Source organism: Peromyscus eremicus, chromosome 9, assembly GCF_949786415.1.
Source record: "Peromyscus eremicus chromosome 9, PerEre_H2_v1, whole genome shotgun sequence".
NCBI classification, from domain to species: Eukaryota; Metazoa; Chordata; class Mammalia; order Rodentia; family Cricetidae; genus Peromyscus; species Peromyscus eremicus.
In genome coordinates, this window is record NC_081425.1 from 69,861,715 (window position 1) to 69,882,967 (window position 21,253).

The following is a 21,253-nucleotide window of genomic DNA, read 5'->3' on the forward strand; positions in this document are numbered from 1 at the left end:
AATCTCACGGAGCCCCATTTCAGTGAGAGACCCTGACTCAAAAACACGGTGCAGAAGATTGAGGAGGACACCCCACTGTCTGTTTCTGGCCTCTGATGTCAAGCTCTGGTACAAACACACACACAGCACCCTGCAAGCGATGTCCATAAATAGGAGACTGATTTTTTTAAAAATTAGATTGCAATATATTCTAGTGCAATGCTGCTGTTAATAAAGACTAGAGCCGGGCGGTGGTGGTGCACGCCTTTAATCCCAGCACTCGGGAGGCAGAGCCAGGCGGATCTCTGTGAGTTCGAGGATCTCTGTGAGTTCGAGGCCAGCCTGGGCTACCAAGTGAGTTCCAGGAGAGGCGCAAAGCTACACAGAGAAACCCTGTCTCGAAAAACCAAAAAAAAAATAAAATAAAATAAAAAAAATTAAAAAATAAATAAATAAATAAATAAAATAAAGACTAGAATCATGGTGGCTTATGCCTGTAATGCCATCACTCAGGAGGTTGAGGGCAGGGTGGTTCAGTGGGTAAAGCTGTTTGCTCTCTAAGCCGGATGGCCTGACTTTGATTGTGGAACCCACGTGACAGTGAAAGGAGAGAACCACCTCTTCAAAGCTGTCCTCTGGCACCATACTCCCACTGTCTGTGCGTCTTGTCTCTCTCGTCTCTCTGTCTGTCTGGTCTCCCCTGCTCCTCCCCAAATAATAAGAGCACTGCTGTTTATCCAGAGGACCCAGGTTCAATTCCCAGGCCTGTATGGGGACTAACAACTACCTGCGACTCCAGTTCAAGGGGATCAGATGCCCTCTCTGGCCTTGGCAATTGAACCTAGGGATTTGTGCATCCTGAGCAAGGCACTCTATCAACCCAGCTTCATCCCCAGGAGATAGATACTGAGACCATTGCTCCCATAAGTAAGCTGCTGCTTTTCCATTCTATTCATCAGTGAAATTGGGAGGACATTACAAGGATATGCCATTCTGTTAACTCCTCTAAACCACACATGGTGGTGGATGCCGGTAATCCCAGCCCTGGGGAAGTGGAGACAGGAGGATTATCAAGAGTTGAAAACCAGCTTGAGCCACAAAGTGAGATCCCATCTCAAAAAACACAGAAACGAATTCACCTATGTACATACATACACTCTAAAAGGTAAAAACCCAAACCAGGCGGTGGTGGCGCAGCCTGTAATCTCTGTGAGTTCGAGGTCAGCCTGGTCTACAGAGTGAGTTCCAGGACAGGCACCAAAACTACACAGATAAACTCTGTCTCGAAAAACCAAAACAAACAAACAAACAAAAACCCAAACAAATAGACAAACAAAAGCACAGGAGAACAGCTGAGCATGGTAGTGCAGACTGAAAATACCAACATTTGGGAGGCAGAGGCAGGAGGATTGACACAAGTTCAAGCCCAGGCTGGTCACATAGTGAGTTCTAAGCCAGCCAAGGCAACACAACAAAACCACTTCAACATATCTTTTCCATACTTATTGTTTTGGCTTTCGAATTAGTTTGTAGCAATACACGCACATGGCCAAAAAAAACCCCTCAACTATATAAAAAGGGATAATAATAAAAATGTGAAGGTTTCTCTCTCCCAAAGTAGCAGCTTCCATGTTTCTGTAGAATTCAGAATTAATTCCAAACTATGCCTGAAACTGCCTTCACATCTACGTCAACAGAAATGTCTACAAACACCATGACATGACATAGATAGTGCTCTGTACCTTGTTTTTTATTTGTTTTTGAGACTGAATTCCTCTGTGTAGCCTTGGAATTGTAGACAAGGCTGGTCTAGAACTCAGAGATCTGCCTGCCTTTCTCCAATGCTGGGATTAAAGGCCTGTGCCACTACACCCAGCTTTGTGCCTTGCTTTAATAATAACACTAATAATGATAATAAGAGATTTAGGGCTACTGAGACGGTTCAGTGCGTAGAGATGCCTGTGGCCAAACCTGAGTTTAATCTTCAGGATTCACTTGGTGTAACTAGTGCATACATGATCCAAGGGGTGCCCTCCAATATAAATAAAGAAAATATAAAATAGGAGCCGGGCGTGGTGACTGACACATTTTATCCTAGCATTCAGGAGGCAGAGGCAGGTGGGTCTCTTTGAGTTTAAGGCCAGCCTGGTCTACAAAGTGAATTCCAGGACAGCCGTGGCTACCCAGAGAAACCTTCTTGGGTGGGGTGGGAGGATAGGATCTTTCCCAACAGCAGCACACAGAAATCTCCACTTTTTCTCCATTATTGTCTTTCTCTTACTTTATGGTACCGGGGATTGGACTCAGGACCTTGTGCACGTTAAGCAAGCACCCATCACTGAGCCCAGCACTAAACTTGTCTTTTTTTTTTTTCTCCAGACAGGGTTTCTCTGTGTAGCTTTGGCGCCTTTCCTGGAACTCACTCTGTAGCCCAGGCTGGGCTCAAATACACGGAGATCTGCCTGTCTCTGCCTCCCGCGTGCTGGGATTAAAGGCGTGGCCACCACCGCCCGATTTAGACTTGTCTTTTTATTTAAAAAAAAAAAAGTTTTTGTGTGTATGCGTGTTTTACCTGCAAGTGTGTTCGTGTATCATGTGTGCCAAGTGCCGTCGGAGGCCAGAGAGGGTGTTGGAACCTCCTGGAACTGGAGTTACACGGTGAACTCCATCGTGGGTGCTGTAAACTCAACCTGGGTCCCCTAGAAGTGCAGCAGATGCTTTTAGCTGCTGAGCCATCTTCAAGCACGCCTTTAATCCCCTCAATTTTTTTTTTTAATTAAAATTGGGAGCACTTAAACTCACTTACGGACATACACATAGAATAAATAAACCGCTGGGCGGTGGTGGTGCACACGCCTTTAATCCCAGCACTCGGGAGGCAGAGGCAGGCGGATCTCTGTGAGTTCAAGGCCAGCCTGGGCTACAAAGTGAGTTTCAGGACAGGCGCAAAGCTACACAGAGAAACCCTGATTCAAAAAGACAAAAACAAAAACAAACAAATAAATAAACCTTATGAAAATGCCACAGTTTAATTTATTTCCATTATTTTTTATTTTGTTTCCGAGGCAGGATTTCTCTGCGTAGCCCGGATGTTCTGAAACTCACTCTGTAGTCCAGGCCGGCGTCGAACCCGCCTGCCTCTGCCTCAAAGGTGGTGGGATTAAAGGCGTGCGCCACCACTTGGCTCCCAAAAATAGAAAACTAAATCAGTAATTTCCAAGATCTGGTGTATGCATCTCCTTAGGGCAATATCTCCCTTTCTAAGTGGGCTGTATACATTTTGGTGTGCTCAAGGTTCCTACAGAATAACCAGGAAATTTACTGCCACGCCTGACTGAGGGGATTAAGTGGCAGTCAGGCTCTTGCAGGAGGCGGGAAATTGAGGTTTGCAGATTGTGTGATGACTTGGGGACCAGGGAACCGGTTTGCAGGGGTCCAGGTAGCTGTTCCTACGGGAGAGGGCTGGTTTGGAAGGAGCCGCCTAGCCTGATAGGCTGAGTGGCCAGGTCCTCCAGGCAGCTCATAGAAAGTGGAAATGAGAAAGGATCTGAATTAGAAAAAACCCTCTGCAGGACAGTAGTCACCCACACTCCAGGCGGCCTACGGATTTGGCGCTTTCCTTTTTCTAGGCCTGGGGCTAGGGCAGGCCCTTTGCATCCGCCACCAGACTCCACCCAGCCTTTCCCACCCCCGCGCCGCGGAAATGCGGTTGTCCGGCCGGACCTAGGCACGCTATGCAGCGGCGATTGGACGACGCGGCCGTCACTCAGCCCCACCCGATACCCGGATGAGAAGCTGTGCGCGATACAAAGGCGAACATTCCACCCAGCGTTCCGTCCGGTACAGTGACCAATAAGCATCCTCCAGACGCTAAATGACAGGAAACTTCACCAATTACTAACTAGCTTCTGTTACGCAGGTGGAAATTCTCCCCAGGAGGCCCACCCACTCCCGGTGGTGATTGGCCAGCGCTGTGAGGAGCGGTAGAGCAATCTAATGAGGAGCCGGAGCGAGAAAAGTCACAGCCAATAGGAACGCCCCCGGGGAGCGGGGCGGGGGCTGGACCTTCGCCTCGGCGGCCGAGGAGCTCGGGGGCCATTTTGTGGAGAGACGGCGAGCGAACGGTCGTGAGCTGCTTTGCCCGCTGTAGCTTCGGCGTCTCGGCACGGAACCGCCGTAGGAGAGGCAGTCTCTTCTCTCTCTCCGTCTTCTCGGTAAGCGGAGGGGCCGAGTGCAGGGGAGGCGCCGGGTTCCCGGGCCCGGCGAGGGAGTGTGGGAAGAGGGAACGGCCTCGCGGCCGAAACGGAGCCCGCGTTTGTCGCCGTGGTTCGGGGATTGGGGCTAAGGCGGCAGTCAGCAGGCCTCGGCTTTGGCGCCCGGTCAACCCGGTGACCTCCAGGCCACGGTCGGCGCGGAGAAGACCCCGTCGGCGCGCTCGTGTTTAACGGCTCCTTTCATTTCCTACGACCATGATTCGGACTCCAGGAAGGGGAGCGGGGAGGGGGGGGGGAGCGTGAAAACGGAGGACGAAATGCCTGTTCGTGTACTTGAAGTTTAATGTCGTAACTGATTCCGTTATTACCTTCTAAGTTAAACGTCGGGCGGGGGTGGGGGAGCGATACCGCGATGATGTACTGGAAGCTTCTAAATTCCGGGCGGGCCACATGGCATCAGAACGGCGTTTTAACAATAGATTTGAGTTTTCCTTACTTTTTCTTCCCCCGTAGGAGTAAGTGGTAGGAGTCGGAGTGTTTTCTGTTTGCAAAAGGAAGTGCCGCAGATTAATTGTAATTGCAATAATTACAGCTTACTTTTTATCTGCAGGTTACAAATCACTTGAAATATATAAGTTAGTGGAACTTTGCTTGAGGTAGGTACTACTGTCTTTCTCAGAGAGAAACGATACGTAAAAGTGGCTGACAGTATCGTACTAAATTAGTGGTAGAGCAACCAAGATATTTTTAGGTAGGTCAAGTATTTTTACTGAGTTACTGGAATACTGTGTAGAAAAAAGACAGTTGAATTTTTAGGGGAAGCTGATACCGAAATTAAAGGTGACAGGAAATTTCCAAGCTTGTCTTGGGAACAATAGTTAAAGACAAAATAATCTTTTCCGGATATTCCAATATTTTATCCATCTAAACTTGGGGCAGTAAGCATTTTCCAGCTGGGTGTGGTAGTGTAGGCCTGTAATTCTTGCACTCTGGAGGCCGTGAGACAGGATCTTTTCAAAAAGAAAAGAACAAAAAACATTAATTGCTCGCTTGTAGGTGTTGAGTTATTGTTAATGTAGCCCAGTTGTAGTGCTTAGGATGCAAAGTACCCCCATACTCAATCCCACTACCAATGATGTAGATTGTCACATTAACTTATCTGGGAGTTAAATTTTTTTTCCTGAGACAGGGTTTCTCTGCAGCTTTGGAGCCTGTCCTGGAACTCAAACCTGCCTCTGCCTCCTGAGTGCTAGGATTATAGGCACCAGCACTCCCAGCCTAAGAGTTAAATTTTTTGATTAGATAAGTTTATTATAAAACTAGTTTGTCTAATTCACAAAGATTATGGTACTAAGCTTCGTTTAAACTAATACTATACAAATTTAATCCTTAAGCATACTTTGATAACTCCTGTAATTGGAGCACTTGATAGAGATAGGAAGTGAGTTCAAGTTCAAGGCCAGCTTTGGTATATAGTAAGTCCAGCTTGAGCTACATGAGACCTTGTCTCAAGAAAAACAAAAGTAGAGATTTAAACAAAACAAAACAACCCTTACTGTTATGGAGCTTGCTTTGTGTACCAGGCTGACCTTGAACTCACAGAGATCCACCTGCTGCCTCCCAGTGCTGGGATTAAAGGCGTGTGTTATGCCGCCCAACCTTATATATAAGCATACACGTGCCTAAGAGTAGTTTTGCTTTGAAGTGAGAAATGAGTAAGAGAAATAGCTAGGAAGTCATTCATCAAAAATAGAAGTTAAGCCGGGCGGTGGTGGCGCACGCCTTTAATCCCAGCACTCGGGAGGCAGAGCCAGGCGGATCTCTGTGAGTTCGAGGCCAGCCTGGGCTACCAAGTGAGTTCCAGGAAAGGCGCAAAGCTACACAGAGAAACCCTGTCTCAAAAAACCAAAAAAAAAAAAAAAAAAAAATAGAAGTTAGTATGCAAGACTACTGGTAGTAGTTGAGGTTAGTAGAAAAACACCTGCCATTAAATGTTAGACATGTAAGCCAGGTGTGGCGGTGCACACCTTCAGTTCTAGCAGATCTGGCTGATTTCTTATGACCTTGAAGCCAGCCGGGTCTACAAAGAGTTCCCAGGCTTGGTGAGTTCTGTCTCCTCCCGCTTTAGCCCTTCAGAAATGTTAGAAATGTGGCTTCATGAATATATCAAGATTTAAATTCCCAAGTTAACATCTCTTAGGAATTGAGATACAGAATATTTGAAATAGTTGTAGATGGTTTCTCAACTAGGTGAGCACTGAAGCATTTCTGATTTGACCATATAGGAGGAGGTTAAAGATGAAGTTGCAAGTTTTGGATCTTCTCATTTGCAATGGTCAAGCCATTTTCAGAACTGCTTGGTAGTGGTTACTCTTCTGTAGAGAAATAAAACATATATTTGTAATTTGATCTCTAGAGGCTTGTGGTCTTGTTATGAATGGGAGTGACTGTTAGGAACAAGTAGTGAGTATATTCCCAAATATTATAATTAATTATAATCTTTTTTTTTCTGGAGCTGAGGACCGAACCCAGGGCCTTGCCCTTGCTAGGCAAGCGCTCTACCACTGAGCTAAATCCCCAACCCCAATATAATTATTATCTTAAAGATATATTAAATGGTGAGTGTGGGTTATTAACTAGGGAGTGTAACACTTGAAATAATCTTGGCCTGAGTAAAAATTATGTTAAACTTGGCAGTAGCTGGTAAATTAGTTTTAAGCGTCTTCATTTTCTAGCTCTAGAACAAGGGGACTTAAAGTACCTATTTTCATTTCTATACAAAGGTGACAAATATGCACAGAGGTCTGCCCACCCCTAGTTTCCTAAATTATTACTGTCTGGTGGTGGTGATACACACCTAGCAGCACTTGGGAGGCAGAGGCAGGCAGATCTCTGAGTTGGAGGCCAGCCCGTGCTAACCGATAAGATCTGTATATGTATGTTAGATGCCACTTGTTAAGATCAACCCACGTGAGTCTATTTAATGGGTAATAGGGATTTATTAAGATAAATTGAGGAAATACATTCAGTGGATACAGAAACCAAGTCAACAGCTCTGTTCGGAGCAAATCCACCTGGTATTTGTGACCCTTCTCCCTTTTAAGAGGTCACATAGGACAACAGGAAGCACTGCCTCTTTAGGGGCGCTATAGCTCAAGGTCATGGGCAGAGCAAATACCACTACATATATATGTGTATGTGTGTGTATATATATGTGTGTATATATATATATTAGTCATTGCTATTAACAACCTTCAAAATAGTATGCCTGTTAATGGTCAAGTAATCATAAATTAGTGTTTGTCCTTAGCATTATTTGCTTATTTATACTCCATACACTGAACTCTCAGGTTTTTGGAAGTTTTATGGTTTTGTATGCACTAGATTTACTGGAGAATTGGCTGGTGAAAAACAGAACCTTCAGATATAGCAAAACTGCAGGCTTTTTATTAGTACAGATTTTGAAAAACTGCAGTGGGTAGAGGTTCCTGATTAAATCTTTAATTCTCAAAAGACAGAAACTGATAGAATGAGTAAAGGACTGCTGTGCTCTTTACTACCAGTTTCTAATTGAGTCATATGGTTCCCTAGATTTTTTTTTTCTTTCGAGACAGGGTTTCTTTGGGTAGCCCTGGCTGTCCTGGAACTAGCTCTGTAGATCAGGCTGGCTTTGAACTGTGATCCGCCTGCATCTGCCTCCCAAGTGTGGTGATTAAGCTTGTGTGCCACCACTGCCCAATTTATTAAGATTTTTGCTTTTTTATTAAGTACCAGGTGATGATTTAAAACATCCTTTTAGAAGAGCTTATCTAAACCTTAATGGGATTTTTGGGCAGTATAGCCTAGAAATACTTTTTAAAAGTTGATTTCTGTGTATGAAAGTTTGCATGTATGAATGTGCACCCTGTTTGTGTATGCTGGACATGTAGGCCAAAAAGAAAGCATAGGATCTCCTGGGACAGGAATTATGTTGTGAGCCACCCAATAGGGTGCTGGGAATCAAAGCTGGATCCTCTGTAAGAGCAAGTGCTCTTCATATGCTGAACCATTTTCCAGCCCCTGTATACAATGTATTGAAAAACATTTGCTTTTTTAAAAAAATGGCATTAGTTCATTAGTTTGATAATTGGGTGAGAAAACATGTTGACATGAAACATGTAATGTTTTGCTTTTGGGGGTTGAGGAGGAGTGGTGAGGATAGGAATTGGTGGTTTTGTTAGAGGGAATCACTATGTAGCTCTGGCACTCTGGCTGTCCTGGAACTCACTGTGCAGACCAGGCTTGCCTCCAACTCAAAGAGATCACCTGCCTTTGCTTCCCTAGTGCTGGGAGTAAAGGTGTGTGCTACTCTGCTCAAATTACATTGCCTGTGTCTCGTGTATGTACTAAGGGTTTTCCTTTTTTGATGAACTATTGAGTTAACATCTTGAAGATTTGGGTACTGGGTTCAGGATAGTACCAAATAAAAAATTTTAATTAGAATTGCTTCCAAAATACAGATAACTTTCAAATGTTACTGTTCTACCAGGAAACTTACTATATACAGTTTTTATGTTTATATAAGCTTGTCTATTTGAAATTGATCCTTAGTCTTAAAGAGTTAACATTATTTGTTCTGTTTGTAGTTTTTGGTGTTTCAAAATAAGAATTTAGCTTGATAAATAATACTTTTTAAAGGTTCAGTTTAAAATTTTAACTTAGGAAACATTGGTAAGGGAGAATAAAGCCTCCCTCATGTCTAAATGAAATGGGAATGTAACAAGTCTTGTTTCACAATGAGTAGATTACTAACTGCATTTCTTATTTTAGCTGATGAAACAACCAGTTTGTGTCATGTACATTATTTCAGTTTTACATTCTGTGTCAGATTCTTCATCCCTTGGGATTTAGGAACACTAGATGATAAAAAATGGAACACATCCATTAAGGACACTATCTTTATCACCTGTTTCATGACATAAAGTGTTCATGGACCCTTCTTCCATTTGTATGGCTTTTCACTGTCAGTGATGATGAATAAAAAGGGCTGGCTCCTTTTTAAGAACATCTTTTCACCCTGACTGTAAAACCTTATCAAAGTCTTGTGGTCTTTCACTCTTTGGCTTTGAGAATAGATGAGTCCCTTTTAGTGTATGTCTTCATGGTAGATAGACCATTCACCTTCAGTCTGTGTTAATCACAGGAAAAAAAACATGGCCTCAGGTTTGAAACCCATGAATCTGTTTGATTTTTTTTTATTCACTTCATCTCCATTTGTTTTTCTGTATTTCCTTCATTGCCCAAACTTCTGATTACAAAGCAAACATTCAAATGTATATTCTTACCAATCCCCTTAAAGGGGATACAGACTTGAATTTAGTTAACTTCAGTCACATATTGACTATGAAGAATTGTAAAAACAGTCACTAAATAGAAGTGATGATTCTCTAAAGGCTCTCTCCATCCCAGTGAAATGTTAATGCTTTACCAAAATGTGTTAGATGCAACAGACAGTTTTCTGTCTTGGGTTTAGGGCACATTTCTGAGGAACTATGACTCAATCTGTCCCTTCTCCTTTCACAGGGCAGCAAGGCGAACCCCATCCTTACTCACTGGAGCTCAGCTTTGATTTTTAACTTCCCTTCCCCACCCTTCCAGAACACACACATTCCCATTACAAAATTGATTTTATAAAGACATTTTAAACATAATGATGCAACTTGGTGTGCACTACAGCAAATATACAGGTGTTTTTTTTAAAATTATTTCCAAAACAGACACAAAAAAAACGGGACCTGGATTTAAGATGTAATTTTTAAAATTTCTATTTCTATTTTTTCTGCAGCAGTTGGGTTAGAGGAGGAGCCTTTTAGCCTCATAAACTGACCTCTCTACTTCCTCGTGTATTTTTAAGATTAATTGATGATGTGGAAAGGGCTTTGCTTGTCTGCTATTTGAGAACATTACCCTTGGCGGTTTTTGTGGAAACTGCTTTTGGAAAAGAAAAGAAATGAACTTTACTGACTTGACATTTTTACACCTCCCGTTTTTCTAATCTGGGCTATTTTTATTTTTGTTTTTTTACAGTGAGATTTTTTTGATCTTCAGCTACAGTAAGTTATTACAATTTTTTTTTTACATTTTTCCTGACTTTCGCTGGTTTCCTTTTTATTGTTGTTACTTACTAGTTATTTATTACTACTATACTTATTATAATGGTGATGATGATGATGATAATGATGATTTTTAACCGGATTAAAGTGGAGTTTTTCTGAATGTTAAGATTTCTTCAGCCTCCTGATTGACTTTGGAGTTTTCCATCTTGGGAGAGAAAGTGAAGGTGTTAGCATTTTTATAGTAGTTTGATCACATAAACCTTTTCTCTCCCAACCCCACCCTCGCCCTCAACCCCTTCCCCACACTGGAAATAATTTTACTGGCTGTTAAGTCTTTGACCTTATTTTTCCTGATCTTTAACTTAACTGTTTTAGAGCATCTCTGGACGTCTGTATTTTTAATTTTTTTTATTTTTATTTTTTTTTCTTTTTAATCTTTCATTTGTTAAATTTTTAAACTGTGCTGCAATAAAATGTGTGTGGTACTATTTAACACCTATAATGGTGATGGCATTTTCCCAAAAAGCCATCTTCCTACTGTTTCCCTTGAAATCCCATCCTGCTTTTCCTGTACACTACCCCTCACAAACCACAAGCCGCAGCAACATGGATGCCCAGCCTGGAGCAGCATCAGCCAGGATGACCTGGAGCCAGGGGGGCCTTCGGAACAGATGTACACCCTTCCTGGGTGATGGTAAGAGGTGTGAGGTCCACTTGGTTTCATTGCAAAGACTAGGAAATAGACTCATTTAAGTTTAGATGATGCTTAAGTCAGAGCCCCTGGAAATGCCTCTAATTAGACCTTTCTCAGGTTATCTTTGAGCTGTTCAGAGTAATCTTTGGTATCTGGGTGTATGTATTGCTTAGTGGACAGAATGCCTACTGTATATGAGGCTCTGAGTTATACTCTTGGCACTTACTCCATGACCTGGGCCTGGTGACAGGCATACCTATGATCCATTCAGAAGTATAAAAAGTTGAAGTTTTTGGGGTTACATAGTTTGAGGCCTGCATGGAATACATGAAACATTGCCTCAAAACAAAAAATACAATTTAGATTACATTTGTAAGTTTTAGATTATATTTATCTTAACACAAGTTGAGGGGGCTGGAGAGGTGGCTCTTTAAGAAGAGTTGGCAGCTCTTCCAGAGGTCCTGAGTTCAATTCCCAGCAACCACATGGTGGCTCACAGCCATCTATAATGGGATTTGATGCCCTCTTCTGGCAATGCAGGTGTACATGTAGATAGAGCACTGTATATATAAAATAGATAATCTTAAAAAAAAATGTCAGGTGGTAGTGGCACATGTCTTTATTTAATCCCAGCACTCTTGGGAGGCAGAGGTAGGCAGAACTCTTGAGTTTGAGGCCCGCCTGGTCTACAGAGCGAGATCCAGGATAGGCACCAAAACAAACCCCATGGATCCAATCACAAGAAATAGTAATACATACAGTATTAAAATGCTGTGTCACAGAAGGGTTTTTTAAGGGAAGGATAGACTTTAATTTCTACTTCTACAGCAGTGGGGATTGTCCAGCAATGACATGAAGCCCAGTTAGCTATTCCTACCTTCAGTGGTGTAAAGGAATGAAGCTATAATAATGCAGTGGTTATTGAGGGCATAGGTAGCTGGAGTTAGGAATATTACTGGCTTGAACCCCCACCCCCCACCCCCCACCCCGTTTCTCTGCAGTTTTTGGTGCCTGTCCTGGATCTCACTCTGTGGACCTGGTTCTGCCTCCTCAGTGCTAGGATTAAAGGTGTGTGCCACCAATGCCCGGCCTGGAAAGCCAATTTTTTTATTTACTTTTATTTTTACATTTTTTTGAGAGAAGGTTGCTACATAGGCCTGGTTGTCATGAAATTCACTGTGTATACCAGGCTAGCTATTGTCAAACTCAGATCCGCCTGTCTCGGCTTCCCAAGTGTTGGGATTAAAGGAAAGCACCACATTTGGTAACTGCTGACCGTTTTAGAGTTAATGTAGTAAGTTTCAACATGGAAAAAGAATGCTGCGACATGTGGGTATATCATGTACCCTCTTAACTTGGACAAAATAAAATGTAGGTCAAATGAACACCAAAGATAGCATCAAAAAGAATAGTGGAACATTAAAGCAGAAGCTCTTGACATCTGGGAAAGGAGTGAAATCTTTCTACCTTTTCTGTATTGTGTTGCAGCTGTTCATTATAGGGTCAGTTTATTTCTTGTCCTACAAGTTTATTATTTAAGGTTATGCTTTTCTTGTTTGGGAGGTCAAAGATCTTGTCAGGAGAACCTCTCAGCCTACTTGTGAAAGATGGAGTAAGAAATTATAACCTGTGATGAGATGCACAGATCTGTAGAGGAATGCAAAAGTGGATGTTTGGCTACACCAGGAGGCCAGTGACTTTTAAAAGGAAGTGAACTGAGTCTTAGAGTAAGGCTAGATGATAAGAAATTTGTACTATGTTAAAGAGTATGGTGTATGTCGTGTCCTCCCTGCCCCCAGGGTTTCTCTATGTGTAGCCCTGGCCGTCCTGTAACTTGATCTATGTAGACAAAGCTGGCTTCGAGCTCAGAGATCCCCCTGCCTCTGCTCCCAAGTGCTGAGATAAAAGGCGTGAACCACCACTGCCCAATGAGTATTTTTTTTTTTTTTTTTTTTTTGGTGAGCCAGTGAAGGGTCAAGAGGTGGCATGAAATTCTCATTTTTAGAAATTAAAAAAAAAATTAAATGTATGGGTTTTTGCCTGTGTGTACAAGCCTGGTACTCTCAGGGACAAGGTATTGCATCAACCTAGAACTGCAGTTAAGATAATTTTAAGCTACCATGTGGGTGCAGGTAATTGAATATGGATCCTCTAGATTTTTTTTTTTTTTTTTTTTTTTTTTTTTGAGGTAGGGTTTCTCTGTGTAGCTTTGTGCCTTTTCCTGGAACTTACTTGGTAGCCCAGGCTGGCCTTGAACTCACAGAGATCCTCCTGGCTCTGCCTCCCGAGTGCTGGGATTAAAGGCGTGCGCCACCACCGCCCAGCTCTAGATGTGTTCTTAACTCTCCAGCCCAAGAAGCAAGCACTTTTAAAAGTATTTTTTACTCGGAGAAAAAGGAAATAATGGTTGAAGTCTGTGTTACTAAATACAGTGGTCTGTTTATCAATTTTCATCTCACTTCACCTTTACCATTTAACCACCTATGCCTTTTTACTTGATTTCAGGTTGTTGCTGTTCCTTTAACTTTTGGAGTTGTGTGTGACTCCAGTCCTTCCTTGTTTTGTACCTATTTCATGAACTGTTATTTCAGTTCTATGAATATCATTCGTACCAACTTCAAAGTATGTTGACTCACTTGGGATGCAGGACCAGATTTGCCACCTTGTTTTTTTGAAGGCCAAGTCCAGTGGCCTACAATGTGAGACCTTGTCTCAGAAAGGAAAACAATTATTTCAAAAACAAGCTATATCTAGACTGTTTCTTAAAATTGGTTTGTTTTGACCTTGGTTTACAAACTACAGGGTTTGTGTCACTTAGGCCAAGGACTGGTTACTTTCTCTTTCCTATCATGTTACCAGCTTTTCATTTAAAACCGTTTACTGCTGTTTTTTTTTTTGTTTTTTTGTTTTTTTGTTTTTTTGTCCATGTCAGTTCATTGTCTCTATAGTGTATTGCAGTAGACATCCACTTCTACTTTGTCCTCTGCACTAGTCTATTCTCAAAAGTGTCAGCTACATTGATTCTGCTAAAATGTAATGTTTGAAAGTTGAGCTTGGCTGGAGAGATGGCTCAGTGGTTAAGAGCACTGACTGCTCTTCCAGAGGATGCAGTTTGAATTTTCAGCACCCACATGGCAGCTAACAACTGTCTGTAACTCCCAAGATCTGACACCCTCACATAGACATACATGCAGGCAAAAGAACCAACACAAATAAAATAAAGATAAATTATTAAAAAAAAAGAAAAGAAGTTGGGCTTGGTGTCTTATACCTGTAATCCAGCACTTGGAAAGTATAGGCAGGATTAGAAAGGAGTTCAAGGGTACCTTAAGCTGTATAGAACTCAAAAGGATCTAGAGCTGAGTGAGACCTGCCTCAAGGGAAAAAACCTAAACAAGTGCTTGAAACTTAGTGGATTCTTATTTCAGAACTAAAGTTAAAATTATATTGATCTTTCCCCCTCTTCCTTACTGTTAACTATGCTGTGTTCTGGTCATGTTAATGGTCTGTTTCCTTATGTGGTCCTTGCTTGCCTGGAATTCAGAACAGTCAGCCTCTAGAGTGGTAGGATTAAAGTCTGTGCCACCACTCCTGGCACACTGGTCTTCTTACTGTGTATTAAGTAACTGGCTAGGGACTGGACAGATGGCTCAGCAGTTAAGAATACTTGGTACTCTTGGAGAATATCTGGATTCATTTACCAGCATGGGTATGATGGTTCCAATCATCCAAGATTCTAGTTCCAATGAATTTGATGCCCTTTTGGCCTCTTAGTACTAGGCACTGAAATGGTATACATATATGCAGACAAAGCACTCACGTAAAATAGAGATTTAGCCGGGCGGTGGTGGCGCACGCCTTTAATCCCAGCACTCGGGAGGCAGAGCCAGGCGGATCTCTGTGAGTTTGAGGCCAGCCTGGGCTACCAAGTGAGTTCCAGGAAAGGCACAAAGCTACACAGAGAAACCCTGTCTCGAAAAACCAAAAAAAAAAAAAAAAAAAAAAAAAAAAAAAAAAAATAGAGATTTAAAAAAAGTTGGCTAAATATGTTCTACTTCAAGGTCTTGACATTTTTCTTCTATTCATGTTAGATTCCTGTTTTTGTAGGTTTTTATTCAGCTACCATGTCAGTCACCTATCCCATTTTTTTTTATTCATTTAAAATTCACTTTTGTATGTGTATTTGTGTGCAGGCATACTTAATCCTGTGCCCATTGAATCCAAAAGTGCATTGGATCTGTTGGAGCTGGAGCTTCATTACAAGCCACATTATATTGAAATTGGGTCTATGATAAAATAAGAGCACTTGTTCTTGCAGAAGATACAGCTTTAGTTCTCAGTAATCTCATGGTGGCTAATAACTAATTCCAGTTCCCAGAGGCTCTTCCACCCTCTTCTGGCCTCTGGCTTCTGTGGGTACTAAACATTCAGACATGGAGACAAAACACCCGTACCAGAATCAACTGGTAGGACAGGCTTCAGTCCCTGCATTTGGCAGGGAGGGGCAGGTGGATCTCAATTTCAGGCCAGCCTGGCCCATAGTGACAACCTGTCTTGGAGGGGGGGACCCACTAGTGGGAGAAAGTGTTCTAAGATATAGTCTTAGAGTGGCCCTCAATCAACCTTCCTATTTTTGTTGCTACTTTATTCATTTATTTTGTTTTTGAGGCAGGGAAATCTTTTGCTTCAATTTAAGTCATGGAAAAATTTTCTTTCCTTTTCTTTTTTTTTTTTCCAAGACAGGGTTTCTCTGTGTAGCTTTGCACCTTTCCTGGAACTCACTCCATAGCCCAGGCTGGCCTGGAACTCACAGAGATCTGCCTACCTCTGACTCTGCCTCCAGAGTGCTGGGATTAAAGTGGTGCACCACCACCGCCTGGCGAAAATTTTTCAAACAAAACTCAGGAGCTAGTAATTATTCATGTCCTTGTCCAACTTATACTCCTGCATTTTATTGTATTTTTTTTTTTTTAAATTTATTTATTACGTATACAGTGTTCTGGCTGCACATATCACTGCAGGCCAGAAGAGGGCACCAGATCTTATTACAGATGGCTGTGAGCCACCATGTGGTTGCTGGGAATTGAACTCAGGACCTTTGGAAGAGCAAGCAGTACTCTTAACCTCTGAGCCATCTCTCCAGCCCCCTTATTGTATTATTTTTATATTTTATATATAGAATAAATATTTGCCACTTAGTGTAGTGGCACATATCTTTAGTCACAGGTTCGTCTGAGTCCAGCCCAGCCTGGTCTTCGTATCAAGTTCCAAGCTAACCAGGGCTATATAGTGATAGCATGTCTCAAAATCTTTGCTTATACCTTTATCTATCTTAATGTTATTTTAAACCCAGCTCCTATATAATCTGAAGATAAGATGTTTTGTTTTGTTTCTTTTGTTTTTTTCAAGACAGTCCTCATTGTCCTGGAAATTGCTTTGTAGACCAGGCTGGATTGGAACTCACTGAGATCTGCCTGCCTCTGCCACCCAAGTGCTAGTATCAAAGGAACACCCAGCCAACTTAGTTTTTTACTTTAAATTTTTTTTTTTTTTTAAAATTTGGCATTTTGAGACAGGATTTCTCTGTACCCTAGGCTGTCTTGGAACTCTTTGTAGACCAGGCTGGTTTTGTATACCAGAGGCCTGCTGGCTGCCTACCTAGTGATGGGACTAAAGGTGTACAATACCTCTTCGGGCTGCCTTTATGTTTTTATCTGCCTGCATTTGCCTTTTAGTGCTGGGGTTATAAAGGCAGTTGTCTCTGTGCCCAGCTCTTTAATTAAAAAACAATATTTTTAAGAAAGTACAGACTTAAAATCATTTGCACCATTTCTATTTTTTTTAATTTTTCTATTATCATTATTTTTGGTTTTTCGAGACAAGGTTTCTCTGCGTAGCTTTGTGCTTTTCCTGGAACTGCTTTGGAGACCAGGCTGGCCTCTAACTCACAGTTAAAGGTGTGCACCACCACTGCCCGGCGCACCATTTCTTTAAAGCTCTCAAACACAACAAGAAAGGTATATGACACCACTGCTGGACTAGTTTTTTTTTTTTTTTTTTTTTAAGTTTGCAAATTCTGAGGAAGAGATCCAGGGCTTTGTACTTGAATTAACTACATCTATAATCATTCCAGTTTGTGATGTGAGATTATCATTTTACTGTTGAAAATCTCAAATTTAGATAAAAAGTTGCCTTAGGTGCTAGCTACCAATCAATGAAGAATGTGGTAAGGTAGATGTTCATGTTAAAAATTCATATTAAAAGTAATTTAGCACTTGTTATTTTAATGAAATTATTTATCACTTATAAGTGTTTGCTTGCTTGTGTCTGTACCATGTGTGTGCCTGGTAAGTATACACATGGAATCAAGCCTTGGGTGTCATTATCCTCCAGAGCTGTCTGCTTTTTAAAAATTAAATTTGTGTGCTTTTGTCATGCACTTTACATCAGAGGACACTTGTGAGTGGATTCTCTACTACTACCACAGTGTGGCCACTGAGTATTGAGCTCAGGTCGTTGGACTTGGTGGGAAGTGCCTGTAACTGCAGAGCCATCTTGTGGGCCCAGGCACTTTGTGTTTTGAGATAGGAACATTTCACTTTTAGCTTGTCAAGTAGTCTAGGCTTAACTGGCCAGTAAGCTCCGGAGGTTGAACTCGGGTTGGTCTTAACTTAGTGCTGGGAGTAGTATCAGTATGTGCCACTATTTTTGGCTCTTTTTTTTTTTCCGTCAATTAATTTAGGGGGATGTGTATGCCACATGTATACAGGTGCATTTAGATAGAGGTCAGAAGAGGGTATCAGGTCCCCTGTAGGTGGAGTTACAAGCATTTGTAAACTGCCTTATAATGGGTGCTGAGAATTGAACTCAGATCCTTCAGAAGAGCACTAAGTACTCTTACTGAGCAGTCTTTAGCTCTGACTTGCTTTTTCTGTGTGCACATGTGAGTGCTGGGATTAAAAGCAAGTGCTATCTTGCCTAATTATTTTTTTAAGATTCACTTTTTATTTCATGTGTATAGGTGTTTTTTTCTGCATGTGAGCTTGGTGTCTGTGGAAGCCAAAAGAAGGGTGTCATATCACCTGGGACAAGAGTGATGGTGCACACCTTTATCCCAGAGCTTGGGAGGCAGAGAGGCAGGCGGATCTTTGTGAGTTCCAGGCCAGCCTGATAACAAAGTGGGTTACAGGACATCCAAGGCTACACAGAGAAACCCTGTCTCCAAAATAAAGGGGGGGGGTCACCATGTGGGTGCTGGGAATCAAACCTAGATCTTCTGGAAGAGCATCGAATGCTCTTAACCATCTTCCCAGAATCAAAGTTTAATTCTTGATTGATAGTAACTACAAATATATTTAAGGAATGTGATTTTGCAGATCGCGGTAGTTAATAATTAAATCAATTTCCTCTAACCTTTTTGTGTGAGTACAGACCCTAGGGGTCTTATGTGTGCTAGGCAAGTGTTCTACTGAGGATACACTTGTTGTCCTTCAATACTTTAAAGTTGTTTTCACTAGAATGTTAATTATGTGATTGTATTTGTAATGTATTTTATTTTCATCCCTCATTACCTACGGTCTTGTGCCCTCTCCACCTTTCCTGATTCCCTTCCTCTTAGCTGGTCTCCCCTTCTACTTCCATTTCTTTGTGTGTGATCCATTTATTCACAGCAGCATAGGAAACTTTGCAGTGACTGTACCTATGAAGAAAATGTCTCTCCCTTCCCAGCAACATCAGTTGCCTGTAGATCCTTGGTGAAGAGTGGGTCTTCATTTGTCATACCCCTTTTTGCACATGTTGACTGGCCCGTTCATGTGTAGTCCTTGTAAAGATAATCACAACTGCTTTGACTTAACATCAGGCTGGGTAATGCTTGGAAAAGAGCATCTTTTCTGAAACACTCAAACTTCATTTTTTTGATATTTCTTGAGGATTCATGAGTTTTATTTTCACTTGCCTATAACTTCCCCATCCTAGCCATGTGAGAGGGGGTGGAGAGCCAGGATAGTAAAGAGGAGACAAAAAGGAACTGGTAACCAAAGACTGGGTTGTACAGGAAAGGGCAGCTGGGGGAGAAAAGCCCAGCCACTGGGTTTAGGGCAGGGGGTATGGTATGCCAACCTGTACTCATTAACAGGGACTGAGGGATATTGGGAGAACCTGTCAGCCAGGTCTGCTTTGATTATGCTAATAGGCACCTCAGGCTTTTGTCTTGGAATTTTGAGACTTAACATTACAGAAGGATTTTTTTTTGTTTTTGTTTTTGTTTTTGTTTTTGTTTTTGTTTTTCGAGACAGGGTTTCTCTGTGTAGCTTTGCGCCTTTCTTGGAACTCACTTGGTAGCCCAGGCTGGCCTCGAACTCACAGAGATCCGCCTGCCTCTGCCTCCCGAGTGCCAGAAGGATTTTTTTTTTTAAAGCCATGTTATTGTGCCTATAATGTCCATCAATCTTGGTTCCTTCTGTAATGGTTGTTTTGACAAAGACTTGCCATGTCAATCCTGTTTTGTGTTTTTTTTCCTTTAATTAAAAAGATGTAGTAACTATTTCTCGCACCTGGCTAATTTCAAAACCTTACTTCATGGTTACAATGTGTTTTATGTTTTTTGTTTTTGTTTTTAATTTTTAAAATCAGTATTTTTGGTATTTGGTCATATGGTATGTGTCTGTGAGTGTGTGTACATGTGAATAGGTTCCTGCTTAGGCCATAAAATTGTTGGTTCCCTGGAGCTAGAGTCATCTGGAAAAGCAGTATACACACTGCATACTCTATCTCCAGCTCCTAAACCTGTATTTCTTCTCTGGACTGTTTTGTAGCTTTGTCAGTTACACAGAGCTAAGGAGAACCTTAAATTTCTGATCATTCAGCCTTGTCTTTGGAATGTTGAAACAACAGTCATATGGTAACATGCCCAGTTTATGAAATATTGGGGGTGGTCCAAGGGATTTGTGCCTGCTAGGCAAGCACTCTGCAATCACCTATGTCCATGTCCCCAGCTGAAGAAAATTGGTTGTGTACGTTTATCATGTGTGAGTACAAGCACATATGTGTAGAGGCAAATTGACATTGTTTGCCTTAATTTTTTTTAAATTTTACTTCCTGACTCAGGGCCTAGCTAGTTCTTAACAAATTGCAGCTAGTCTAGCTAGCCACATCCCCCTGGGCAACCTGTGTGTCTGCCTTCTGAATACTGGATGGACTATACCTCTGCAGCTTTGTGGATTCTCGGGAATCCGTATTTGACACAGGGTTTCTCTGTGTAGCTCTAGCTGCCCTGGAACTCACTCTGTAGAATATGTTGGCATCAAACTCAGAGTAAAGATCATGTACTACCACCACCACCACCACCACCACCACCACCACCACCACCACCACCGAGGTTTTTAAAGGTGACTATTTTAACTATATGCTTTTTCTCCCTCATATAACCTTGATAGGCCTGAGGATATCTCACCTCTGTCATTAAAGGTGTGTGTTCACACAGGCCAATAAAAATAAGGCTTGTAATTAAATTGGCTCTTAAACTGGGCAGTGGTGGCACACACCTTTAATCTCAGCACTCAAGGCACAGGCAGTAAGATCTCTTGAGTACAAGGCAAGCCTGGTCTACAGAATGAGTTCCAGGACCGCTAGACCTACACAGCTAATCCCAAAAAAACAAAACCTGACTCACAGCATACAAGGCAGCTCATTATTAACTCTGAGAAGAGCAGAAGCAGACAGTAATGATAGAAAAAAGCTGCATAGGGGGTAAAGTTCAAAGAAAACAGAGATAAATGGGAAGGGTCATCAAAGGAAAAAGGACATAGTGAAATAGGTGAAACATTAAATCAGATTTTGATGCTGCCAGTATACAGATGTGCTTACCTTCAAGAGTTTGTGGAAGAATTAAAAATGTGCCTAAAATTAATCTTCATAAAATTTGACTCATTGATGCAATCTAGTGTCACTTAGTAAGTGCTGGATAAATAGCTGCAGGAGTGCGGGAGGGAGGTTTACAGAAGATCCAGGTTTGATTCCTAGTACCCATGTATGTAACGCCAGTTCCAGGCAAATTGGGTGCAGCCTGACCTCAGGCACAAAGGTGAACATACATACATGCAGGCAATCATACACATTAATAAAAACAAGAATTACCTATATACTTGAGGTTTTTGAGGCCAAAACTGTCCTGTATAGAGAATTACGTGGCAGCTAGTAAGATACTGTCTTAAGTATATATAGTACATTAGATAGTAAAGGAGTTCCATTTGATTTGAATGTAGGCTAGT

General features: G+C 41.8%; 1 protein-coding gene across 11 annotated transcripts in view; it reads left to right on the forward strand.

Annotated features, from left to right (window-relative positions):
* Positions 1-3,961: 3,961 nt before the first annotated feature.
* Positions 3,962-21,253, forward strand: part of Hnrnpc (heterogeneous nuclear ribonucleoprotein C) — a 34,290-nt gene continuing 16,998 nt past the window's right edge. For 4 of the 11 annotated variants that reach the window (XM_059273681.1, XM_059273682.1, XM_059273684.1 and 1 more), the window contains exons 1-2: positions 3,962-4,193; positions 10,260-10,285. The gene's annotated coding sequence lies outside the window, so the exon portion shown is untranslated. Of the gene's footprint in view, positions 4,194-4,829; positions 4,850-9,755; positions 9,920-10,259; positions 10,286-10,314; positions 10,990-21,253 lie in introns of those variants that run through there. The other 7 variants (XM_059273676.1, XM_059273683.1, XM_059273675.1 and 4 more) reach the window with 7 other exon arrangements.